The sequence below is a fragment of the Mustela erminea genome, chromosome 5 (assembly GCF_009829155.1).
Source record: "Mustela erminea isolate mMusErm1 chromosome 5, mMusErm1.Pri, whole genome shotgun sequence".
Lineage (NCBI taxonomy): Eukaryota > Metazoa > Chordata > Mammalia > Carnivora > Mustelidae > Mustela > Mustela erminea.
The window spans coordinates 14,592,900-14,615,530 of record NC_045618.1 but is presented as its reverse complement, the minus strand read 5'-3'; the positions used below and the strand labels follow the sequence as shown (position 1 = coordinate 14,615,530).

Genomic DNA, 22,631 nt, shown 5'->3' with positions numbered 1-22,631 from the left:
ATGGCTAAAATCAACAAGTCAGGAAATGACAGATGCTGGCCAGGATGCGGAGAAAGGGGAACCCTCCTACACTGTTGGTGGGAATGCAAGCTGGTGCAGCCACTCTGGAAAACAGCATGGAGGTTCCTCAAAATGTTGAAAATAGAACTGCCCTATGACCCAGCAATTGCACTATTGGGTATTTACCCTAAAGATACAAACGTAGTGATCCAAAGGGGCACGTGCACCCTAATGTTTATAGCAGCAATGTCCACAATAGTCAAACTATGGAAAGAACCTAGATGTCCATCAACAGATGAATGGATCAAGAAGATGTGGTATATATACACAATGGAATACTATGCAGCCATCAAAAGAAATGAAATCTTGCCATTTGCGACAACATGGATGGAACTAGAGCGTATCATGCTTAGTGAAATAAGTCAAGCAGAGAAAGACAACTATCATATGATCTCCCTGATATGAGGAAGTGGTGATGCAACATGGGGGCTTAAGTGGGTAAGAGAAGAATCAATGAAGCAAGATGGGATTGGGAGGGAGACAAACCATAAGTGACTCTTAATCTCACAAAACAAACTGAGGGTTGCTGGGGGGAGGGGGTTTGGGAGAAGGGGGTGGGATTATGGACATTGGGGAGGGTATGTGCTTTGGTGAGTGCTGTGAAGTGTGTAAATCTGGTGATTCACAGACCTGTACCCCTGGGGATAAAAATATACGTTTATAAAAAATAAAAAATAAAAAAAAAAAAGGGAGTTGGGGGAAATTGGAAGGGGAGGTGAACCATGAGAGACTATGGACTCTGAAAAACAATCTGAGGGGTTTGAAGTGGCGGGGGGGGGTGGAGGTTGGGGGAACCAGGTGGTGGGTATTAGAGAGGGCACAGATTGCATGGAGCACTGGGTGTGGTGCAAAAACAATGAATACTGTTATGCTGAAAATAAATAAAAAATAAATTAAAAAAAAAAAAGAACATCTAAAATGTAAAAACATACCATCTGAAGTTGTGTTTAGTCTGTGGAATAATTGCAACTCTCATACAGTACCAATGGGGATATATACAAGCGCAATCACCTCTCGGAAGCTTAGCAGATTTTTACCATACTAGCTATCAATTCTATTCTTAGATATTTGCCAATGAAATTTAATTTTTCAATGAAATCAAACACATCATAAAAGTACTCTAAGACTTGGGGCAACTGGGTGGCTCAGTTGGTTAAGCATCCAACACTTGGTTTTGACTCAGGTTATGATCTCAAGATTGTGAGATAGAGTCCCTCCTAATGCTCCTAACTCAGTGCTCTGTGAGGAAACTGCTCAAGATTCTCTGCCTCTCCCTCTCCATCTGCCCCTCCCCTATTCCTGCATTCCTATTTCTCTCCCTGAAATAAATAAAAATAATTTTTTAAAAGTACTCCAAGACTTGTACACAAATATTCATAGCACTTTTGTTCATAATATTTATAAATAAAAAATAAGAAACAATACATCATCCAGAAAAAAATATGTCCTATCCATAAAAGGTAATGCTTCTTAGAAATTAAAAGGCATGTACGTAAAAACACAGATGAATTTCAAAATAATTATCCTGCTGAAAGAGATAAAACAAAACAAAATAAACACATGCAAGAATATATACCAAATCATTCCATTCATATAAAATTCTAGAAAATACAACCAAATCTAAAATGACAGAAAAGAGATCAATTGTTTTCTGGGGGTGAGAGTAGAAGAAAGAAAGTAGCATTGCAAAGGTACAGAGGAAATTTGAAGTGTGATGGATATGTTTATTTTCTTTCTTTATTTTATTTTTAAGATTTTATTTATTTATTTGACAGACAGAGACCACAAGTAGGCAGAGAGGCATGCAGAGAGAGAGGAGGAAGCAGGCTCCCTGCTGAGCAGAGAGCCCGATGTGGGGCTTGATCCTAGGACCCTGGGATCATGAACTGAGGCGAAGGCAGAGGCTTTAACCCACTGAGCTACCCAGGTGCCCCGATATGTTTATTTTCTTGATTGTGGTGGTAAGTCTGTGTGTTTGTGAATAGTTTCACAAACATACGCATGCATGCGTTTGCCAGAACTTATCAAATTCTATACTTTAAATGTACAGCTTATTATATATCATTTATAAATAAAAGTAACTATTATAGAAATGAAATAAAAACTAAGAAAACAAATGAATGATAAATATGATATTTATAAAAACCTCTTTGGCAGGGGGTCGAGAATATATGAAAATGTGGGAAGGGAAGAGAAAGACAGAAAGATAGGGACACAAAGAGGGAGGAGATTAAAGAGAGGAGGGCATTGGGAAAATAAAGGATCATCAAAGACATTAAAAATGGTCTATTTCTTGAGTTGATTGGGAAATATGTTAATGTGTCTTTTATTCATTACAGTTTTTATATTCTTATACAAGTTATTGTGTATCAGTGAAGTATTTCACAATAAACATAAATGAACCAATAATGAGCATAAATCACTGAATGGCCAAACCCTCTTCACTGTACACTTTGTCTTTAAATATTTAATATTACATTTCTAAACTCTGTAACAAAACACTATAAAATTTTCCCATTCCTTTCCTCTCTATCTTTCCTTGACAGCATAAAGCTTGTATATATGGTGACCTCTATCCCCATTGGTTTCAGAGCATTACCTAAACATCATGGACCTCAGAGTTAGAGTTCAAATCATCATTAAAAAAAGGCCTGCAGGGCACCTGGGTGGCTCAGTGGGTTAAGCCACTGCCTTCGGCTCAGGTCATGATCTCAGGGTCCTGGGATCGAGTCCCACATCGGGCTCTCTTCTTAGCAGGGGCCTGCTTCCCTTCCTCTCTTTCTGCCTGCCTCTCTGCCTACTTGTGATCTCTCTCTGTCAAATAAATAAATAAAATTCTTTAAAAATAAAAAAAAATTAAAAAAAAAGGCCTGCATTACAAGTAATCATGATTTCTATTTTGAAGGTGATGAAATGGAAAATTATAATACTAAAGAAACATTGGCAAGAGAATTTCTGTATCTCAAAATCAAAAGAAATTAATCTCAATTGACGCAGACAATGTGGATCAATCCCAGTATTATATCTACTTGATTATAAAAATAAGATTTATAACCTGAAACTTTATTTTTTAGATTGCAATAGGTATTAAGCTTTCTTTTATTTCTGTGAAAGTTTAATTTGATAAAATATATAGAACAATGTAGCATTGTCTAGATTCACACTAATGGGTGTGAACTAATGAAAAATCATAGCACAGAACAAAATACTGGTAATATTTAGGTTAGACAGGGGAGAAAAATATTTACTATTCTTTTGCCAAAATCAGAAGTGACTAACTCCAAAACCAGGATATTAATTCCTACCCTTATTGAATTGAGCTGAATTAAAATGATTATGTTTTGTTTGATCAATAATTGCTTTTCTGCATGTTGGGTTTTGTGAAATTAACTAAATTACAAATTCCTAGAGGTAATGTGGATAACAGTATGATCTTCTGACAATTTCAGGGACACAAAGAATTTAGCCACTAAACAGCTTTGTATTTATTAAAAATGCAGCAGTAATAATAACTATAGTCTTAGCTATAGATTTATATGTATTTTGGAATTATCAGTATAAAATTCCAAACTGGATTATGTTCTCTTAATCTGTATAATTTCTTAATCTGTATAATTTCTTAATCTGTATTTCTTAATCTGTATAATGAAGAGGGAATTGGCATGGGAGGAACTCCCTTCCCCAGCTGAGATAAGGCTTTGGCATAGTCTTTCTCCTGAAGATTCTTTGTGTATTTCATAATCATGACTCTCACTTCTCCACACCAAATCCATCAGAATAGCTTTCTTCAGTCTTAAAGTTATCCCTGAAGGTATCTGTAAAGGTATCCCTGAAGGTAAAGCCTATTAAGGAGATAGATGATAGATATTCTATCAATCTATGGATTGATAGATAGATTGATAGCTAGGTACATAGATAGATGATAGATAGATGAATATGTAGACAGATTAGACAGATAGATGATAGATAGATAGATAGATAGATAGATGATAGATAGAGGTAGATAGAGCTAGAGATAGAAATAGAGATAGGAATTTTCACGACTCATATAAGAAAAAAATTTAAGTGGAGAAAAGATTAGCTCAGACTCCAAGTGAGTGGCAAATAAACACATGGAAAAATTCTCCATACCATTAGTCATTAGGAAAATGTAAATCAAAATCATATGTGATATTTCCACATACTTATGAAAATTACTTTAAAAAAACTGACAATAACAAGTGCCAACAAGGATGCCAAACACCTAGAATTTTCATACATGACTAGGTGGGATGAGAAGTCACATATTCACCTTGAAAATAGTTTGGCAGTTTGGTATAAAGTTAAATGTGTACGTATCACAGTCCCAATAATCTTGCTTTTCAGTATTCATTAGAGCAATGAAAATATACGTCCATGCAAAGATTTGCACATGAATGTTCCTGACAGCTTATTCACAATACATCAAACTGTAAACATCCCAAATATCCATGAGCTTAGAAATAATATAATAAATTGGGGCATATCTACATGATGAATTCAACAATTAAAAGGAAACAAGAACATGGGTGTCTCCAGAACATTCTACTAAGGCTACATGATTGTAATATTCCATCTACATGGCATTGTGTTAATTAAAGGAAAGTCTCTAGGACCAGAAACCAGATTCATGACTGCCTGAAACTCAGGGTAGAAGGAAGGAATTGGCTACAATGAGCCATGAAAGAACTTCTTGGAATGATTGATGGAGTCTCTATTTGGATTGCTTCAATACTTACGTGACTGCATCTGTTTCTCAAAGTTCATTGAACTGCACACCTGGAAATGGTAAATTTTGCTATATGTAGATAATATTTCATCAAACCTGTCTTTAGAAAATCTTCAAAGGGGACACGTGGGTGGCTCAGTGGGTTAAAGCCTCTGTCTGCAGCTCAGGTCATGATCCCAGGATCCTGGGATCGAGTCCCACTTTGGGCTCTCTGCCCAGCAAAGAGCCTGCTTCCTTTCCTCTCTCTCTCTCTGCCTCTCTGCCTACTTGTGATCTCTGTCAAATAAATAAATAAAATCTTAAAAAAAAAAAGAAAATCTTTAAAAGAATCCAATGAAAACTAACAAAACTGTCCCTAATCCTGACAAATAACTACATATAATTAGATTACCTGTGAATTGGGAATCTAGGAAGTAAGTAGCACTTGTGGACCATATATGTGTGTTTGGGAGAGTGCCCTTGTGAGGTTAAAAGAGGGGGAAACAGTAATGGTAGAAAAAGAAAGCAGTAGTAGATTGATAGACTTTTGTAATGTAGAAAAATGTCTATATCACTAAGCATTAATATTTCTATACTTAATATCATTGAAGTACATTTAACTGTTATCAAATTAATGGCTGACATAACTTTTGTTATGATCAACATAGATTTTTACTTCAAGTTCACAACTTAACTCTACCATTGATGGAAACACAACATATAAGCTATGAAAATATATATTGCAATAAAAAGGTTTTCAAAAAAGATCTAAAAAATAAATAACTTACTAAAAATAGATAAACATGTTGTGAAATTTATCAAGCCCATTAAAACATTTGCTAAGAGATTAAAGGATTGGTTGTCTATTAGGGAAAAAAGGAAGACGTGAATTTATGTTGGTTTGGAGGAAAGAATTTTGTCTGACATAGTTTAAGTCCCCAGTTAAGCTCAATGTGAATAAGAAGCTGAAACAAATATTCCTTTAAGTGTAGCAGATACACTAAGTTTTGCATGCCTGGGTTAGAGTAGATCGGAAATATTCGCATATAACAAGAAGTGCTGCTCTAGTTTTGTTTTGTTTTTTTTTTTTTTTCCCTCAGACTAAAGAAATACAGAAAATCATACAAAATTCCCCACACCAGACCCCTAACTGAAGCAATTCAGATAAGATTTTGAACCTGTGAGCTACTGAGGATCACCTGCTACTTCACTGTTTCTATTTCCTGCTATTCAGAAAGATTTTTCTCCTCAGCAATTTCATTTAGCCAACCACTGCTGACTCAGGACTGTACTTCTTGCTACCCATAAAAGTATATTAGATGCCTATACATTTTGATATTTAATCAAACAAATGCATCTTATTCAGTAAACTTTCTTTTGCTCCAAGGAATGTGCTAAGCTCCTAAATTGTTACAGACAATCAGCACAGCAAAATTTCCATGTCATAGAATACATGATTTCTCACAAGCTAAAGGTTCAGTTTCATTTATTCCATCTTTTCCTAGAAGTTTTATCTTAGAGGTGAGGAGTCAGTTATCATAAAATTGGAAAAAAAATAATCTGCTAAACCCAGCAAGAAAACTACCATACTAGAGAAAAATTCTAGCTTGTTCTATATCCATCTGAGATGCATTTTTAGAAAATACTGTTCTGCAAATAGTTCCCTTTGGTTCTTGGCAGAAGCCAGAATATTAGGACACCAAAATGAATTTTTAGGTTATTGGATTCATTGCCTCAAACCTCTCTCTCTCTTTCTCTCTCTCCATAGACACACACACACACACACACATATAAATACATATATATATACATATATAAATATACATTTTATATTATATAAATATATGTAATAAAATATGAATATATTATATAAATATATAACATTATATATTTATATTTTATATTATAATTATTATGTTTTATTATATCTATAAATATAAATATGCAACTATATAAATATATATTTTATATTTGTTTATATTTAACTTTTATATATATTATATATATAAAATATTATAATATATATATATAAAATTTAACTACCCACAACTCCATGTTCATTAAAAAGAATAATGTTGATATAACCAAAAAGACCAAAGTTTATTCTTTATCTCTTTACATTCTAATTAGAATTAGTAATTAGTGGACATTGCTGTGTATTTGGCAATGCTGATACTGTATACTACAAATGAAGTGTAGCAGAGAATTCATTCATTGCTTAGTCCAGAGAGACAGTGGTTGGGTTGGAATCAGTTACAGTATTTTAATATGGCTGCCCACTTCAACTTTAGTTATCAGCTTTATAGTTGTGACAATTCGATTTTCTTAGTAGCCTGAGGAGTGACTGGACTTCAGGGTACTGAGTTACGGTAACCAAATGCATTAAAGACTGATGGGTAGGGGCGCCTGGGTGGCTCAGTCGTTAAGCATCTGCCTTCAGCTTAGTCATCTGGGTCCCACATTGGGCTCCCTGCTCTGCAGGAAGCCTGCTTCTCCCTCTCCCGCTTACCCTGCTTGTATTCCCTCTCTCACTGTCTCTCTCTCTGTCCATCAAATAAATAAATAAAATCTTAAAAAAAAAAAAAAAGACTGATGGATAAAAATCAGAAAGCCAATTTGTTAATTCCCAGGAAGAATCACAACTACCAAACAGAATTAGAATATTCTCTTTCAGGGGCACCTAAGTGGCTCAGTGGGTTAAACCGCTGTCTTCGGCTCAGGTCATGATCCCAGGGTTCTGGGATCGAGCCCCACATGGGTTCTCTGCTCTGTGGGGAACCTGCTTCCCCCCACACCCCGCCCCGCCTGCCTCTCTGCCTACTTGTGGTCTCAGTCAAATAGAATATTCTCTTTCAGTGAAAAGATTTACATAGGAAGCTTTAATCAGAGGGTTATTGCCTGGAGATCATGAGATTAGAACTGAAGGAGTTAACTATTTGATTCTAATGGCTGGTGTCACACAATTTGATCTTCTTGTGCCTCTATATTGACACTTGGTTTCAAGAGTCTGGATACCCTCTCTTCTGTCCTGTTGAGATTGGAGAAGCCAAAGATTGCTTCTCTAACTTACTTTTTCTCTTAACTTTCCCAGCTACCAACATCCCCAATGACAGACTTTCTTTAGGTATGTTTATAAAAATACTCATGTCCCCATCCCACCTGAGAAACATCTGATTTTGTTTAAAGTAACTAATTAGAGATACCACTCCTCAGTTCCTTTTCTTACAGGGCACCTCATATAATGAGCTCTTGAGAACTTTGAGTAGCTGACTAATGAGACAGCATAGACTATTTTATTCTGTTTCTAGATACCAGAAGTTTCTGGAAAATTTATACCCATTGCTTTAATTATCTTGTATCCCTTCCATTTTGAATCTAACTTAAAAAATGAAAATGCTCCCTTGATGTCATACAGGAAAAAAATTGCCATATGGATTGTCATGAAATTCAAATAAATAATTAAAAATCTTCATGTTTTCTGAAAATTAAGATGTTGTTCATAATAAATTAACCTCCTATGTGCTAAACTGGTCTATACAAGTAACAAATCCTCATTAAGGGGCAAAAACCAGTCAGAATAATCAAGAAATGGACATGTGAGGTCATTTGAAAGGAAATCCCACAAATCACTCCCAGGCTTATACAGTAAGACACTAAGTAGAAATCTTCCTAAGCTTTGATGACACAATGTTGTTTGAACATGGTAGGTTTTGGGTAAGTGTTCATTGAAAGGATTTCTAGCTAACACAATTATATGGACACATATAATTAAATAAATGTTTGGTTTTCTTTAAAAATAATAGGTAAGTAGTTGACTTTATGTTAAAGCAATTTTTAAAGTATCAAATGTGTAGATTCTGCACCATGATACTATTCTTAGAGTTTCTCAAAGATTCTTAAAATAGTATCATATTTGGTAAATTATTCTGAACTGAAATTTTCAGAGAGTTTTCTATAAAGTTTGGTGGATAAGCACTATATCCTAGCTATGCTATGACTGGTAACTTGTATGCCTTAGTTGCTTGAGGAATTATCTCAGAGATAAAGTTCTCTTATCTAAAAACACAGAGAGGGGGTGCATATCAGAAGATCTCTGTCTTATGTACAGAAGCTCTTTGGCCATGTGACATCTCAAAAATATTAACCACAATGTCTTGTCAATTCGTCTGCCTTTTCTGGGGTGCATCTGAAGTGATTTTAAGCGGACTACTTATGTCTGGAGATCTCCCCAGTAAACACTTTCTTTTCTCCAGTGAAAACTATTGCATTAGGATTACAAAAATTTAATTGAGGTCTTTCCTTGGAATTTAAAAAAAAGAACTTTTCAGATATGTGAAATGACATTCATGGCATTTTGTCTTCAGATATAAAAAGAACTCAAAACCAGATAACATTTATTAAGTGGCTTACTATCTGTCCACTACTGTGCTAAGCATTATATGTATCTCATTTAATTCTCACTACAAGCCAATGAAGCGAATGACACTGTACTATTTTATAGAACATGACACTTAGAGATTCACCAGCATGTTCAGGGCTCCACAGTTATAAACAGATGAACTGAGAAATGACCGCAGACAATCTGAGGACAGAGATCACATTCTTAACCATGAAAATATACTACCTTTTAGTGTATAACTCTCATTGCTTAAAGCCCTATTTTTCAACAAGACTCGGAAACCCAACTCAAGATCCTAGCCTTATGGAATACAGATAGTTCTGAATCTGGAGACTTAAAACTATGCTGTTTCACCAATACACAGTAGAAATTTGATTCTCAAAGGCAACCTGCTATTTCATGCCCTGTTGTGTGTACTTTACTTCAATAAAGTAATTTATTTGTCCTCATGGGTTAGTTAGACGGACAGAACTGATGGTGTCAAGCTGAGTTAATAGAAGACCAGATGTTGGTTGGCACAAACCCTGCCAGCCAGCAGGAGAAATGAGGAAATTATAGGTTCCATAGGAACATTAGTCTCAAAATAAGTGAACAGAATCTCTTAGACTTGAGGAAATCTCCATCATAAATGAAGTTTAGGGAAATCCATGTTTTTTCATTTCCAGGAAATATCCAATATTTCAAGTAGTTAACTCAGAATGAAAAAAAATATATATCAGAAAATGAACAATCAAGGAAAAATATATATTTTAACACAATCCCCATTAAGAAAGTACTGCCAATTACCCCTTTCATGAAGAAGCCTCGAAGGCTGAGAAAAAAGCCCCTGCCCCTTCCAAAGCCAAAACCAAAACAAAGACTTTGAAGGCCAAGAAAGCAGGTCTGAAAGGCATCCACAGTCACAAAAAAAAAAAGGAAGCAGAAGATCCACACACCACTTACATTCTGACGATTCAAGACACTGTCTCTGAAGGCAGCCTAAATACCCTCAGAAGAGTTACCCCAGGAGAAACAAGCTTGACCACTATGCCATCATCAAGTTCCCCTGACTACTGAGTCAGCCATGAAGAAAATAGAAGACAACAACACACTTATGTTCACTGTGGATGTCACCAGATCAAACAGGCTGTGAAGAAGCTCTATGACATTGATGTGGCCAAGGCCAACCCCTTGATCAGGCCCGATGGAGAGAAGAAGACATATGTTCGACTGGCTCCTGACTATGATGCTTTGGATGTTGCCAACAAAATTGGGATCATCTAAACTGAGTCCAGCTCGCTAAATCTAAGTATAAATTTTTTCACCATTAAAAAAAAGAAAATACTGCCAAATAAATCTAGAAGAATGCATGATCTCACAAGGCCAGTCATTTCTTACTAAACGCCATTTGGATAGAAGAGATCAAGAGAGTTTAATTTAGATTTCCTTCTGCCACAAATCCATAAATATAAAATTTACCTGAAACTCAGGTATTACCAAAAAAAAAAAAAAATGCAGAGATGTTTGGATAGAACTATTGAGGAAATGATTATGTCTTCGCCCAAACTAATGTTCTCCATGCATCACTAAATGAACATTTTTGGATGATATTATATACTCCAAACACCTTGCTATTAAAATTTTGAGTATGTTTTGTAAGGGCAGTTTCAGCCCCCAGGTGATCACTGAGGATTCTTACCCTCTCATCTGACCACACACCTGGAATGGATGGAACTGCGTGCAGAGGTAAAGATGATCACCGTACAAGTACTTCTGGATTTCTGACTGTGCCATTTCTTCCTCCTTCTACTGCTTCTCCTGCCACCTCTCAGTACAGCTGAACTTTAAGAGGCCCAGGAGAAAGAAGAAATAAGACTTTAAATAATTTATTTGGAGAAACAGTCAGTGAAGAGGAACAAATCATGTTTCGCTAAAAGAACCGGGACCTTTGACACTCCCCTTCTCGCTCCAGTACCTGGAGCTCTAGCCGGATTGCATTAGTGAAATTTTCATTTGATGGCATTTTAATATTCTGCCTTGATGACTTTTTAGCAACATTTACTTTCAGAGGTCTCGAGTGTTCCCTCGGAGGAAATGAAACATGTCAGAGCCCATTACAAAAATCAAAATTTAAATACCTCGACCACATTAGGGCTTACACACAATCCCATCAGCGCTTAAGCTGAAACTCACAACTATTCATTCTCTTGCTCAATCAGTAATGAGTACATTTGATGAAGCATTCCAGGGTCAGGGAACACACGTTAGTGATCTAACTTAACCCATTGATTGCCTGGCCACAAAGGACCAGGGCAGGACTTGATTAAACTGTAGTATGCAAATAATTTCCAACAGCACCAAAAGAAAGTTATTTTTTTCTTCCTTTTTTTTTTTTTTTAAAAGAGTGGTGATTCCCATAAGTAATGGCCAAGGGATGTCAATAAGACAGTTGTAGGGTGGGTGTAGTACTTTTTTGGTATTACTCTATGTCTGTATGTCCTATAAAACAACCGGCTTAGTTTTCATCCAGCTACAGACACAGTTACTCTGTTAACTAAGATTTGTTGCAGTCTATTATTAGAAGGTCACTGAATGCATGATTTTGATTTGAGCAACACCTTACTCTTCTATTCCCCTGACTTTCTCAAGAATTTCAGTGTATTCCTGGCAAAGAAGAATCCCCAGGTTGTGATTTGGCTGTCTAGAGCATATTATATTCTAGCTGGCAACCTGGGGCTGCCCCCAGAGTCTCTTGGGTATTGATCTTGTATGTAAAAGCAATGCAAATCACACATATTGCTGTTTGACATCACAGTGAAATCTTCAAAAATCCAACTCAGTCCACAGATAATTGCCAATTTTTCATATGGGAAAATTTCTCTTTTTCTCTTTCTCCTCCCTCTCTCCTCTCCCTCTTCCTCCTCTTCCTCCCATCCCAACTGAGTGACTTTTATAATCAAGTAGGGAAATATACCATTTGATCAAAACACTATAGTGCTGTAAACTTAGGGTACACTTATTGCCACTTCTCTAGTTCAGCCTACGTTAATGTTGATGCTTTAGCTCTTACTAGTGAATTAATGATTCTGGCCTTGGCTTTCTCTTTAAAGAGAATTAAGGAGTCTCCTTTTCAAGAGATAATTAAAAGTGACAACGGGGTCTGATGGAAAATTGTGATATGATCCTGCCTGGACAGAATTTCTTCTGGACCTCCTATATCATGTTCTTAAATTCCCCATAAAACATCTGTAGTATTCAGGCGAATGCTCTGGAACAAAGATGCTGAAACCTGAGATCAGAACATTTCTTTGCTCTCCTTAGGGGATGCCACTCACCTCTTACCATGGTCCAGTGTAACTGGATGTCACTCACCAACATTTTTCATTGTGAGGGTTAGTGGAGATTACTGTACAATTCTCAATGTCTTCTACGATTTGTGTATTATTTCTCTTTTACTTTGAAGAGGTCTCACTTAAGAGATAGATTCACATTACAAGCTAAGGGCAATGTTTATTGCTTTTCCTCATCCTGTTGCTTACCAGTTGCCAGAAGTGTGCCATATAGCTATTGTTTGGAAAGGAAAACCATCATGGAGCTGTAAAAGGCATTAAGCAAATCCAGGATGCCTAGCAGAAAGCTAGAAAGTGAAAGAAAGTGAATTTCAAAAATAATCTAAAAGAAGCTAGTCAAGGTGAATTCCTCACACGTTGCCCACTGGCAAAATCACTGAAGAATTTCCTTCAATTCATCCTTTCCCAGCACCAGGAAGCCAGGGGTGCTCAGCCACACAGCTTTTAGCCCTGCCAGTCACTGAGTTAGGAAAAGATCCATTTGAAAATTTAGAGTTAAAAATGCTTGATGGAGAGGGGAAGCCATGAAGCATTCATGTCACCACTAATACATGGTAGTCCAAATCTTACAGAACTTAAATTTCTTATAGAAGCTTAGAAGTGAAAGAAACAACCATTCTCTCTTTTAACCATGCCTCCCCTTCCCAGATCTAGGGGGAATAAAAGTTGTCACAGAAACCCCAAGGTTTTGGAAAAATCTTGAAACCCTTCAATAAATCTATTTGTAATTTTAACAGTGGTAGGCATGAGCAACAGTACTAAATTCATTCTAGCTCAGTCTCTTGCTTTTACACAACTCACACACACACACACACACACACACACACACACACACAGAGTAATTCCAGCTGAAGAATCATATAATGCATAGCTTGAATCCATGCTACTTATTTTCTGTTTATTTAAATTCCGAGAATGTCTTAAATACTTTACAGTTTAGGTTTTAGGTAAAGACAGTTACATTTATAAGACTCCTTTTGTGAAGAATCAAAAGACAAACTTACATTGAATATTTAAACTTCTTAAAGACTCTCTAGAGATGAATGAACCTTACCCTTCACTCTGAAGCCAGTCCCAACTTCTCTCTGTCCAGCTACCCTTTACATTAGAAGCTCACTCTCATCTTAAAGGACATGTTACTCTCCTTTTTGTTCTGATATCTTTCCGTGATGGCAGCTGGAGAGGTGGAGATTTACATGGCATCTAGAACTGTGATTTTGGACTTCTTTATACATTCCTGGGAATAAGTAAAACTGAAGAAATGAGATAAGGTATTAGTGAAGAATGTTTCTTAAACTTTGTTTTCATCATCAGTAAATTTGGGATGAGGAATACTGTTTTGAGGACTGAGTGGTATAGCATGGTACAGCCAACAGCCAAATGCTTAGCTGTCTCTCAAGAACCATCATCATGGTCATCATGAGACACATAAGTGCCATGGTTACTATTTTTTTTTTCCTGTTGCAATCTTCCTCTTAAGTCGTCCTGGAGTTCCATGATTCTTTCTCTTTGATGTCTATGGATTCCCTTCAATTCTCTGTTTTTTTCTCATGGGTTTGACTTTGGCCTCACTGGCTTTCCATTTTTATTATCATTTCCTCTCACATTCCTATTTTAACCTGAGAAATAAAACAATGGCAAAAACTTTCAGTGATGGCCTTTTCAGTGCACTATTTAGTTTACTAAGATATTAACTATAAGACCAAGGGATAGAGTTTAGGCTGTGGAATATGAAATAGCAGCTGGCCAGTACAGAGTTGAAACTTACAGGGTATTTGGAGCTTTTCCTGAAAGCAATTGATGATGGTCTTCTCCAGGACACCATGACACCAGTTACAAGCATGAGAGTCTTATGCTGAGGTGGGGGGAAGGGGTGGAAAGAAAAGGAGAGAGAGAGGGAAAGGAAGGGAGGGAGGGAAGAAGGAAGGATGTGGGAGAGGAAGTGAGAGGGAATGGAAAATGGGGGAAGAAGGGAGAAAGGGAAAGGGAAAAAGAAAGGGGGGGAGGGAGAAAAATTAATCCACTGCAAGCTTTCTTCTCTTAGAAAAATTGGTAAGATAATGTTTTTTAAAAACTTTACAAGCAGTTTATCCTTACTCTGAATATCTGAGCCTAAGAAAATGTCAGCTAAAAAGAGTTTCTCAGAAGATTCCCAATTCCAAGAAATTAGGGGAGACACCAAAGAAAGGTGTCGGTTAAGATAGGCTATGACCTAATCCAAGTAAAATTTTCTCCCGTGGTAATCAATGATAACTGCTTCTTTTTTTTCTGTTCTTGAAGATATTTTCATTTTCCAGGTCTATTAAAACTTCTTAAAGTAGAAAATTATCCATTATATGATGAAAACTAGAAAAGCAAAGTGTCTGTAAAATAGGAATTCCTAGAAATAATTCAGAAAGTTGTTTAGGGGGCTTTTGATTGAACCAGAGGCAAGAACGCCTTTGCTTATTTTAAGCTGAAGGGCAGAGCCCCAGAAGAATTGTTTCTAAATAGTGTTGGAAATAGATTTCCTTGGTGGTCATGTGTAATTTTTATGTCATGATGTGTCATGAGAAAGGCAAGAGGGGGGAGATACAACTATCTCCAGACCTTCTGAGATACGCAAATTTCCCCCAAATAATTAGCTAAATATTCTATTGTAATATCTTTAAACGTTATTCATCAGGAGCATAATGATTGCACACATTAAGGGAAGCCAAGAGAGATGGATATTTCTCATTCCAAACCCACGAGAAACTATGGGAGTTTTCGCTGTTTCCCATCCCTTCACTTCATATGTCTGTGTCATCAAGTGCCAGCAATAACACCATTCAAAAATAATGTGGTTATAATTTGCAGTGGTTTGATCAACCTGATCCAGGACCTGTATATGGATTCTCTGACCCACTTCTTTCTCCTATCGATCTCCATCCTGCCCCTTGCGTACATTATAAATCCACCAAGTGGCATGCCGCACTGCTCTTCTGTAACATGAATTTATGCTAATGGATGTCTGCATATGCTTATATCACATATCTATATTAAGCTTAATAGTCTGTTACATTGCTTCTTAACCCTGTGTCCACACATGATTAACTTTCCTGATTTCTTTCAAAACCGTTATTAACACAGTGTAGCATTTCACTCAACATGTCACTAAGTTTCTCTGCCTCGTGCTAGAGTTGGGGTGATTACAAAACCCCTAAGCTTTTGCAAGTAAAAAGGCACATCAAGAATTAAGGGCCCCTGAAAACAGGCTCCTTTTTAATGTGTTTGTACAACGTGAAGCTGGCAAGAGCTGAAGTCTAAGTTGCTTAGGCAGTAAGCAAACTGGCTAGTTCTCTCCAAGCTAAAGGAACAACATATCCTGAGAATTTCATTAAAAGCTTATGGAGAAATACAGCACTGGGGAGATACAGACAGATTCAGCAATGAGGTGTGTCGTCCTTATAGTTCTCTGTTTCTGAGGGATTTTAGAAGAATTTCAGAAATTGGCATTAATATATTTCAAATGTTCCACTGCATAGTTGAGTTTAGAACAAATGTGTAGAGTTTAGAACACATGGCACAGGGCAGCCACACTATCAAAAAGTGCCTACAGGAAAAAAAATCTTGGAAATGTAGATCAAGACATATTTTGGATACCTTCTCTTTGGTCAGTAAGCTTGTAGAATCTCCTTGAAGAGAACTTGAAAACCCTGAAAAGGTCAATATTGAGGCCAACTCTGAATTGTAAGACACTGTAATCAGTCAGGAAGTAGGAATTTTAGACATATAAGCATAGTAGGAATTTGCCACACATCAAGCAACCTGTAGGTCATGATTTGAGTTAAATGTACTTGGTGCGGTATGAGAACTTTGTCCATAGCCATTAATAAGCTTTGGGCTGAAATAATGATGTCATACATCTCTGAATGACAAAAGAACAAATATCACTATTTTTTCAACGTTATGTGTGTGTGCACACTGTCAGTACTAAAAATAGTACATGTCTATCTAAAAAGAAATCAATAATAACAACAACAACAAAAAAACAACACAGGGCACCTGGCTGGCTGGCTTATGTGACTTTTGATGTCAGGGTCCTGAGTTTAAACTCCACACTGGTGTTAGAAATAACTTTAAAAATAAAAATAAAAAATAAACTTATGTAACTTATTTGTGTTTTTATATTTTATGCATCCATATACATATATTGAAGTAACTTCTAAACATTGCCCTGAAGATAAATTTTATAAAAATGTTGAAATTGAGCAGTAGGTCCCCATATACAAGTCTCTCTCTGATATCAAGTTCAATCATTTCTATATGTATGTAGATGACATAGTGATCATTAAAAACCAACCCCCAGGAATAAAACATGAAGGATATCCAGTACCTGAATAGTTGAATCTGGATATAATCTAACGTCTGCCTCTTGCTAACCTGTTGACCTTAGGCAAGTCAGTTCACGTTTTAACCTCATTTTCCACATTTACAAAATAAGTATATCAGCTCTCTTAATCTTGAATGCAATGTGCTCCCACAATATTATAAACATATTATTCCCCCAATAAGCAGGAGAGCCGCATAAACTTCTGCCTCCTGGAGAATCCAGCTCCAAGCACTGAGAAGCTCTGACCCAAGTAAGAAGACACATCAGCAGTTTCTGGGCTCAATTTTTGGACTCTTATTCCCTCCTGTCCCCACTTTTCTTTAAAGAGGTTCAGCCTCTTTCCATTCATTTGCAAAGCACACTACTATCGAAAGTCTATCAAGTATAATATGGTTTACTGAAGGACAAGGAATGACGGAGGCATATTTTGGCAGAATACAGACTGAGAAACAATTTCAATTTGCATATTAGATCTCTCCGGTTTTTCCGAGGCATTGCTGCTCAGGAAATGCATCAGTTTCCTCCTTACATTTTTGTCTCCCACCCTGGAGTCCTTGGGCTGTAGAAACTTTTCTTGTTCTACCTTTAAGTAGCTTCTCTCATGCTCCAAATTTCTCTAGCCTTAAAACAAGAGCAGTTTTAACTCTCAACCTTTAAGCCAGGTGAGGCATATTTCAAACGACCAAGTTCAGTAATTTATTTTTCTCATGTTACATTTTTTACTTCCCATTAGAAGAGCTTTTATTAATGGCAGTTCTCTGATGGGCATATGAAGCCATATTAAGGGAGAAATCAGACATGTATCCTGTAAAAGAATATAGATTATGGTCTATATTCAGTTGCCCAAAATAAGACCACAATTTTATTTGTTCCAAAAATATGTATGCAACACATTTTAATGTGTTTTTTCTTTTTTCCTTTTTTTTTCTTTCTCAAAGTGCAACTGAGTGAACTTAATCCAGGAGTTGCAAGTACACATATTAATAGGAATCTGGCAGGTAACAGATCTGAATATGGTGAAATTTGAGCAGGCATGTCTTTTCAGACTGACTTGTTTCTCTGTACGTCCAACTGCTGCCACAGGTATGGAATTTTAAAGCCTCAAATCATATTTATCTGAAGTATTCTATTTTTTTTTTAAATTGTATTATACAGGCAAAGACAAAATAAATCAGTTTGGCGACTGGCTTCAACCAAGGACTGACTCTTTGCAAACCTTCGTTCAAGCCTCCCACAGGTACCATTGTTTAATGAAATTCCGAGATCCTGAGTGGTCGCCATTTGCAGAAGACCTCCTGGGTCTCTCTTGTCTGCAGTAGACTTAATTTGAGGTTAAATCCTGCGGCAAGCTGGAGTTTGAAGATAAAGGAGATCTAATCTTTGAGCCTCTTCAAATATTTGGAGGACTGTATGAGCTGCTGAAGGTCCCAGAGAGCCTGCAGCAGCCTGAGTACCATTGATGAACTCTTGCATTTTTGCCTACTATGAGAAACACACCTTGTTGACCTTCCTCCATATGATGCCTTGTTCATTGGTACCAGCTTAAACACTTTCCCCTATTGTTTTACATAAAGAAATGTTCTGCACTGTAGGTTTTTGTTCTTGATGATCATATGTATATGTATAACTCTGAAATTACTGAATTTCAAAGCTTATCTGTTGATTAAACATGTCATGCCCCCTATTGTGAGAGGATACCATAACAAGATACTTATGCACTTTACACTTGATGTCACGAATACCAGTTTTATAAGACAGAGCTCAAAATGTGCTTCATACTAAATACACTACAATAGACTTCTTATGTGTTAAAAGCGTAGCCATCTGATATACAACACAGCAGATATTAAATATGCTTGGTTGGATAATATTTATTTTGTTATACATTGATATTTATGTTAAAAGCATATGTAACACATATGCTAAATAAACAAGAGAAAACATGTTTTCTATCAGATCAAAACTATCCTTGGTAATGAAACATGCTTTCATTTTAATAAAGATATTTTATTAGATTTCAGAAATGAATAAACGATTCATCATCCTTGAACCCAGAGACATTTCTCTGTAAAAAAGTGGCTTGATTTCACTTATCCTTTTGTCTGTGCAAATTCCCTGTGTGTGCTGCATGGTTTTATTTGAGACAAAATGCTTGGGAGATTCTTTTCACACCACGTTGCATTAATGAGACCATAAGATTTTTTTTAAGCCAAGTTTTCAAATGAGTGCTTTCTAATTTCAAATTGCCTTTCATATTGTCCATTTTTCTCATTTGTGGCTCTGTTGCAGATTTCACAAAATAAGAAGAGTAGAAAGAACTACAATAAGAAGAATTTTAATGACCCAGTAGTAGCTTCAGTCAATTCTAGTGGGTATGGGGGCAATTATAAATAAAATCAGCAAGTTAAAATGGGAGAAATCATTTATTCCAAAGCTTAGATTATGTGTATTCATTATTCAATCAACATGAACTCCTGATTTTCTAAAACATTTTGCTGTATTTTCAACAGTTAAATACCTTCCGTGTGTTAACAGCAGGACAGTTATTCCAATAAATAATTTAACCCCTCATATCCCTTTTCATGACACAAGTGACAAAGGTTAAGAAAGCACATTGATTTTATTCCTGAAACACTTTATAAGGATAAAGATGAAGATCCATGAAATATTTGAAAGTAAGTTACTAATTAAAACATGGTTGAGGTACCAGATAGTAATAAAAGACAAGACCAATTTTTTATGACAAATACTTGACTATGGGTTCTTTATTAATTACTCTTAGACTTCAAGTTGTTTTTCCATTTGCCATTTTAACTAACATTTTCTTTGATTGGACAGAGACACTTTGCTCAAGTGCAAAGAGTCATTTAGAACGACATTTCCTAAAATAAGTTCTCTAAGGAAGGAAAAGATTTTGAAATCCATTAAGTGATAGTAAATACATATTCTCCCACCCTTGGAGTATTGCAATGATTATTAGCGTGTTAAGAGCAGTGGAAGTTGCTTACTATCTCTTAACTCAGTGTATCCCAAATATTTGGTCAAGGAAATCCAATTTTCAGTAACACTTACTGGACAGGAAAAGGTTACTCAAATCCTGAATATTCGTGAGAAAAAACTTTCTTCAGGCCAGGCCCTTGGCTGGCTCCTGGGAGATAAGCTCGAGTCCTTGGAATATTCTGCATGATAAAAGTGTTTGCCTGAGGCCTTGGACCATACTGTTCCAGTTGGATCTCATACATTTATCCTATCAATGTGATTTATGATGAAGGCCTATATTCCCCTGGTGAGGCTATGGACTGAGTACCAAGGTTCCCCCCCAAAAAAACCCTGGACATCAAGGCTTGAGAGAGCTTCCCTAGTTGGCAGCACTTCACATGTCATCATGCATCACTGCTGAAAGAATTAAGCATATCTTTGACTCTTCTGGGAGGGAACACCTGGAGCTTTGCCTTTGGCTTCTCCTGGACTCTTGGACTCTGTTCTATATTCCAGCTGTAGGCGGAATGTTTGTAGTTTTCACAAATTTATATGTTGAAATCCTAATGCCCGAGGTGATGAGGGAAGTGAGTGAATCATGAGGGCAGAGCCCTTATAAAGGAGGTCCTAGTGAGATCCCTTATTCCTCTTCCACATGGGGATGCAACGAGAACTTTGCACCTGGAAAAGGGCTTTTATCCCACCAGGCTGGGTATCTTGATCTTAGACTTCCAGTCTCCACAACCATGAGAAATACATTTCTGTTCTTTATAAGCCACCTAGTCTGCGGTATTTTGCTCTAGCAACCTGAATAGAGGAAGATAGTGTCTTCTCCCTCTGTTGATTTTGACCTGTATCCTTTCGCTGTGATAATTTATTACAGCTGTACCATGGGTATAGCAAGTTTTCTTAGTTCTCTTGAGTTCTTCCAGAAATTTGTCAAGCCCCTGTGTGGTCTTTAGGACCTTTGACATACCTACTTATTAATACTGAACAGAAAGGAATTTGGGGGGGAAAGTGTTGGAGCTATTTGCCACCAACTGAACTTAGAAAACAATATTTTTTAAAAGACTGGTGATCATGGTAACATTGAGTTCCCTCTGATGCAAATTTAGGAGAAGAAATAAAACATACAACTATCAGACAGTATGGATGAGCAAGCTGTCTTTGGTAACTTTGATGGGGCCTGTGGATATTCTATTCATTAAAGGAAAAGATACAGATTGTAAGGGCCTACTTAGCCAGAGCGGCCCCACCTTGGTTGAACAACCATTTTGATGTTTATGTAGTAAAACTTAAACTGACCTTGCCCACCCCCCCTCCCCCCCCCCCCCCCCCCCCCCCCCCCCCCGGAACTTATTTAAAAGCAAGTCCTGGAAACCAGTCCCAGGTAACAAAGCCCAAATGCAAGGGTGGGTCAGTTCAGGTAAAGATAACAGCCCGAATGCAAGGATGAGTCCAGTTAGGTGGAGACATCCAATCAGTAAAGCACGCATACTGTCTCTCTAGCTACCAAGGAGTGTGGGCCCCGCCTTTTGGGTGCAGGTTCTGACCAAGGTGATAGGCTTGTTCAAGTAGCTATTATGGGTTGAATTGTAATTCAATTGGCCACCGGTGTGTGACCTAGCATGACAGTGCAGCTTTCTCTGTGTGTTACAATCTCACTGGCCACCTGTGTGTGGCTAGGCCCAACCACATTGCCTTTTCTCTATAAAAGTTAGTCTGTGAGGCAGGGAAGGTTCCCCCTTTCTGTAAGGGGCGGCCCCCACCGGTCTGTTTGATGATTGGTTTGATTCTCGATGCTTGGTGTAAAATAAAGCTTTGATTGACCTTTGCTTTGTATCAGTCTCACTCCTTTGACTATGGACCCATTATTGAGGGACCCAACAGAGATATCTGACTTTGAATCGGCATACATGCATATGCAACATAGACCTACACTTACAAACAGATATTTTTTTCCACACATTTTTCACCAATTGATGAAACACATATACATAATGAAGCCTTTAATGATTGATACCTGAATTACTATTTACTACTCTGGTTTGTGCTGACTGGTAAGGTGGCAAATATTTCTTCTCATTTGGGATCTGACCTGAAGACAAATCAAGTAAAAAACACGATGCCAGGGATATGTCCCCTATGCTTGATACATACCAGTGAAATCATAACTCAGGTATGTCAGATTTGTTAAAAAACAGAAGGTAAGTCCATTTTTTACTGTACATACAGTGGTTGAACAATCAGGAAAAATATGTATCACTCAAATGCGGAACAGGGAGTCACCACAACTGGATTAACTCCCTTATTGGCCATTCTCTGGGATAAAAAGAGCATTGGTGATGAAACCAGATAAGAACTAAGAGAGGTAAATACAGTGGAATGTTAGACCATTATGGGGATTGAGCGAATTGCATAGAGGAATAAAAAATGGAAAAGGAAATTAGACTTCTCACTAGTGGAAAAAAATGACTAAGCAACTCTGGGATATGTTACAACAAGCTCCTGAATAAAATAAATAGGAAGTATTTTTCAGGCTGTGGGGGATTGAATGAATGCAATCAATCTTCCTTGTGTAGGAACTGCATCACTCTTACCCATAAGCTCCCTCTAGTGAATTAAAATCTCACAGCAACTCAACCGGTAAACAGTAGGCTTGAGCAAAGGCCACTTAACTAGGACAATCTCCCGCACATAACCAGTCAGTCCCACAGTAATACTGCATTTTATTGTGAGCTTCTTCCGTAGTAAACCATTTTATAGTTACATTTTCTTTTTTCT

General features: G+C 37.0%; 1 long non-coding RNA gene across 1 annotated transcript in view; it reads right to left on the bottom strand.

Annotated features, from left to right (window-relative positions):
- The window catches only part of LOC116589893, a 54,986-nt gene that overhangs the window by 14,534 nt on the left and 17,821 nt on the right, over positions 1-22,631 (bottom strand). The window contains exon 2 of the long non-coding RNA XR_004285434.1: positions 13,569-13,751. This is a non-coding gene — a long non-coding RNA (uncharacterized LOC116589893). The remainder of the gene's footprint in view (positions 1-13,568; positions 13,752-22,631) is intronic.